Genomic DNA, 5,407 nt, shown 5'->3' on the forward strand with positions numbered 1-5,407 from the left:
GAGGGTACCGCTGGATGAGCTGTCTGAAAACAGCCAGGTCAGGGTTCCAGGGAGACACCAGAGGCACAGGAGTCACTGAGGGGCATCTGAAGGTCAGGTACGGGCAGTCAGAGCTTCCAGGCCCTTCTTCCCTAAAGCTCCTCATTCCTCAGCCTTTCTTCCAGTGATTCTGTTCGGTTTCTATCTGCCCCAACTGTTATCCATTGCCTAGGCAGCAGAGACTCACATATGCCTTTAATGTTTTGGACAATGAATGTCCACTTCAGTACATAGCCACTTCACTACTGGGAGAGTTGGTAGAAAGCAAAAAGTCACAGAGGACTCCAAGGGTCTGGACTTGGTGTTTCCCTCTCCTGAGATGGGGACACCTGTGGGATGAGCAGGTGGCCAGCTGGTGGGGGGTGGGCAGGGACCTGACGTGGACAGATGGGGTAGGTGAGGCCCGAGGTCCCCAGGGTATGTGCCTGGCATCTGGACTGAATAGGTCTTCAAAGCTGCAGATTGTCTGGGATCATCTTCAGGCGGAGGAGGAAGGTGAGGGGAGCAGAAAGGGACTGAGGAGGCTTGGCTTAGACAGGAGAGGGCTGAGACACTCCTTTGGGGGGAAAGTGGGTCAGGTCCAGACTCACAGGGACAGACCTTGAGGCCACTGGGTATGTGAAATAAGCCAGTCCCTAAAGGACCAATACGGGAGGACCCTACTTGTGAGGGACAGAGAGCACTCCGATTCACAGAGGTGGAAGGAGCTGCTGGGTGCCAGGGCTGGGAAGGGAAATGGGGGGTTAGTGTCTCCTGGGTAGAGGTTCAGTTTGGGAGGATGACAAAGTTGTGGCAATGGATGGAGGCGGCAGGTGCAGAAGAGTGAATATACTTATTGCCACTGAATTGTACCCTGAAACGTGCTTAATGGTATCAGTTGTATGTCTATTACACAATAGGAGAGTAGTGAGTCAGGAGGACGGGGCCACAAAAGTCCAAGGAAGGCCCAAGAGCAGGGATCCTGTATCTTAGTTCTCGCTTTCATGCTCTGCGCCTTACTGGGTGTCTAAGCTCCGTGGCATCACTAAATGCTTGCTAAGACACAGTGCAGGCAGATGGTCCAGAGAGAGTGCACAAACCATCTGTGGGCACTGAGGAATCCCAGCGGCACATGCATCCAGACTGAGTGAGTGCCCACATTTCACAAACACCAGCATAAATAGCCATTTAAAACGAAGGCAGACGCCACTCTGGAAAACACTATGGAGGTTCCTCAAAAAGTTGAAAAAAGAGCTACCTTATGACCGAGCAATTGCACTACTGGGTATTTACCCCACAGATACAAATGTAGTGATCCAAAGGAGCACGTGCACCCCAATGTTTATAGCAGCAATGTCCACAATAGCCAAACTATGGAAAGAGTCTAAATGTCCATCAACAGATGAATGGATAAAGAAAATGTGGTGTGTGTATATATATATACAGAGAATATTATGCACCTATCAAAAAAAATGAAATCTTGCCATTTGCAACAACGTGGATGGAACCACAGTGTATTATGTTAAACAAAATAAGTCACTCAGAGAAAGACAATTATACTATGATCTCAGTGATATGAGGAATTTGAGGAACAAGACAGAGGATCATAGGTGAAGGGAGGGAAAAATGAAACAAGACGAAACCAGAGAGAGAGACAAACCATAAGAGACTCTTAATCTCAGGAAACAAACTGAGGGTTGCTGGAGTGGAGGGGGTTGGGAGGCGTGGGGTGACTGGGTGATGGACATTGGGGAGGGTATGTGCTATGGTGAGCACTGTGAATTGTATAAGACCGATGAATCAAAGACCTGTACCCCTGAAACAAATAATACATTATATGTTAATTTAAAATTCACTAAAATAATAAAAATAAAACAAAAGCAGGTGACCTCAAGCTGTATTACAAAGCTGTCATCATCAAGACAGTATGGTACTGGCACAAAACAGACACATAGATCAATGGAACAGAATAGAGACCCCAGAAATGGACCCTCAACTCTATGGTCAACTAATCTTCCACAAAGCAGGAAAGAATACGCAATGGAAAAACGACAGTCTCTTCAATAAATGGTGCTGGGAAAATTAGACAGCCACATGCAGAAGAATGAAACTGGACCATTCTCTTACACCATATACAAAGGTAAACTCAAATTGGATGAAAGACTTCAATGTGACACAGGAATCCATCAAAATCCTAGAAGAGAACACAGGCAGTAACCTCTTCCACCTCAGCCACAGCAACTTCTTGCTAGACACGTCTCCAAAGGCAAGCGTAACAAAAGCAAAAATGAACCTTTGGGACTTCATCAAGATAAAAATCTTCTGCACAGCAAAGGAAACAGTCAACAAAACTAAAAGGCAAGCCATGGAATGGGAGAAGATATTTGCAAATGACATTACAGATAAAGGGCTGGCATCCAAGATCTATAAAGAACTTCTCAAACTCAACACCCAAAAAACAAATAATCCAATCAAGAAATGGGCAGAACACATGAACAGACACTTCTCCAAAGACATACAAATGGCTAACAGACACATGAAAAAATGCTCCATATCACTAGCCATCAGGGAAAAAGAAATTAAAACCACATTGAGATACCACCTTACACCACTCAGAATGGCAAAAATCAACAAGGCAGGAAACAACAAATGTTGGTGAGGATGTGGAGAAAAGGGAACCCTCTTACACTGTTGGTGGGAATGCAAGCTGGTACAGCCACTCTGAAAAACAGTATGGAGGTTCTTCAAGACATTACAAACAGAACTACCCTATCACCCAGCAATTGCACTACTGGGTATTTACCCCAAAGATACAGATGTAATGAAAAGAAGAGCACCTGCCCCCCAATGTTCATAGCAGCAATGTCCACAATAGCCAAACTGTGGAAGGAGCTGAGATGCCCTTCAACAGACGAATGGATAAAGAAGATGTGGTATATATGTACAATGGAATATTCCTCAGCTGTCAGAAAGGATGAATACCTACCATTTACATTGACATAGATGGAACAGGAGGGGATTATGCTAAGTGAAATAAATAAATCAGAGAAAGACAATTATCATATAGTTTCACTCCTATGTGGAATGTCAGGAATAGCACAGAGGACTACAGGGGAAGGGAGGGAAAACTGAACAGGAAGAAATCAGAGAGGGAGACAAACCATGAGAGACTCTGGACTCCGGTAAACAAACTGAGGGTTACAGAAGGGAGAAGGGTGGGGGGATGGGGTAACTGGGTGACGGGTATTAAGGAGGGCACATGTTGTGATGAGAAATGGGTGTTATAGGCAACTAATGAATCACTGAACACTACATCAAAATCTACTGATGTACTATATGTTGGCTAATGAATTTAAATTTAAAAAATTAAATAAAATTAATAAATAAAAAATAAATCCACGGCAGGAAATGGAAATAACCCAGAGGGCACCACGCTACTGGAGGCTGAGCTAGCGGTCACGGCCAAGGCCTCTGGCGGTGAGGGCACCGGGGTTCTAAGAGGTGGCTCGGTGCACCCCTGACCCTGAAGCCCCATGGCCATGGCAAGGTGCAAGGACTGGGAGGGAAGACCCAGCCAGGACCCGTTCTGGCTCCACGGCTGCTACAGGGCTGCTCCCAGCCCCACCAGGCGGTGTCTGTTTAGAACCAGGGAGAAAACCTTTTCCCTCAATTGTTCTTTTTAAAAAATGGTTGCTCAGCATTGACACAGAAAAACATCTGACATAAAACTGGAGCCGTTCACAGCTGCAAATGACCCAGAAGTGAAGAAAATGTAGTGAACGCAAAGAGAGGACGTTGTATCCCCAGGCAGGCCTCCTGTGAGCAGGTGCGGCTGGGGCGCTGGACACGCCAGTGCAGGCTCCACAGTGTCCCTCGAGGGGACAGAAGTGGGAACCTGCTCTGATGGCTCCGCTGAAGTCAGCACCCCCTGCTGGAGACGGGGACAGCCCCTCATGAGTTCCGGGTGTCCTGGTGATTCTTGGGCATGGCCCAAATCTCAGCTTCTTCATGACCCGGGGCCAGCCCAGCAGCTGCACACAGGTCCTCCAGGGCCAGCCCAATAGCTGTGGGTCCCGCAGGTCCTCCAAGGACAGCACCTTGGTGGGCTTGTGGTCCAGCAGGGACCTGTTCAGGTGGCTCTTATCGTACCACATGGCCTCGATCCCATTGGCCCAGTTGGCCACCATCACCTGGTGACAGGCTGAGGTCAGTCGGTGAACCTCCGCCACAACCCCCCAAAAAAGGCCCCCATGTAGTAGAAGTCACCCTTGTCCTTGGGGATGTGGGCCTGGGACTGGGACCAGCGCTCATAGCTTAAGTCCTCACTGGCCACCCAGTAGAAACCGGGGTGCAGAGTGCCAAAGAGGGGGGACAGGATCTCCATGCCCATGTGGTCACAGAACTTCATGTCCACATCCCCGCACACCATGTCATCCACCTCATGGAGGAAGGGCTCCTCACAGAAGCGGCTCATCATCGCCATGTGCTGCATGGACACATCCTGCCAGCGTGGGGCGCCGCGGACCTCAAGAACCACCACCCTTCAGTGCTCCTGGAGGGGCACACGGGACACAGCAACCAGCTGGTCGGTGAAGACATAGTAGATGACCCTGTGTCCACCATGAAGTGATTCTGCAGGAACAGCTCCAGGAAGACCCCGTATCCACAGGGGCAGGGGACAGGGCAGGAAGAGGGTCACTGCCAGAGGCTGGCAGCAGGACCCCAGAGCTGGGGGTCATGGACGTGTGCACCTTCTTCATGGGGACAGGCCCTGTGCTGCTTTAAGCAACAGCCACCCTGGCCTGTCCTGAGCAAGTCCACCGGCAGGGCCTCCCTACCTTCTGCTCCCAGAGATAGGGGCCAGCAGCACCCCATCTTACACAGGGGAGCCTGAGGCTTAGGAGGCTGGAAACCCATGCAGCCCCACTCTCAGCATGCTGGAGCCAGGAACACCCCCCTGTCCTGAGCTCCCAGGCAAACCCTGCAGGTGCCCTCCCCTGGCTGAACCCCTGCAGGTTCTGTCCCCACCTGCCATGAGTTGAGCACCTTTGGGCACAGCACCTGTTTCTATGCCCTACAGACTGGGTAGAATCAGCAGGGCCGGCCACCTGCTCCACTTTACCTTGAGTGGGCTGTCGCTGGTCCCCAACAGAGCTGTCTCCACCCCCTATAGGGTCCTCCCTTGAAGGCTACTGGGCCTCTGGATGACAAGGTCCATCAGTAAACCACTGGTATTCCTAGGAGGGGTCACCCTCGAACTCCCCAGATCAGGAATCAGATTCAGCCTGTGGACAGGGAAGGGGAAAGATGACCCCTGGGAGAAAAGGGGGTTTGCTTAGACCCCAGCCTTGAATCCAAGGGTGTAGCTTCTGGTTCCAGGTCTACATCT

General features: G+C 50.0%; 1 pseudogene; it reads right to left on the bottom strand.

Moving 5' to 3' along the window:
* Positions 1 to 3,969: 3,969 nt before the first annotated feature.
* On the bottom strand, positions 3,970 to 4,686 carry LOC135361505 (histo-blood group ABO system transferase 2-like; annotated as a pseudogene).
* Between the last annotated feature and the right edge of the window lie 721 nt (positions 4,687 to 5,407).

Source organism: Mirounga angustirostris, unplaced genomic scaffold (assembly GCF_029215605.1).
Source record: "Mirounga angustirostris isolate CCGP_5_RB_7025 unplaced genomic scaffold, mMirAng1.0.hap1 SCAF_9, whole genome shotgun sequence".
NCBI classification, from domain to species: domain Eukaryota; kingdom Metazoa; phylum Chordata; class Mammalia; order Carnivora; family Phocidae; genus Mirounga; species Mirounga angustirostris.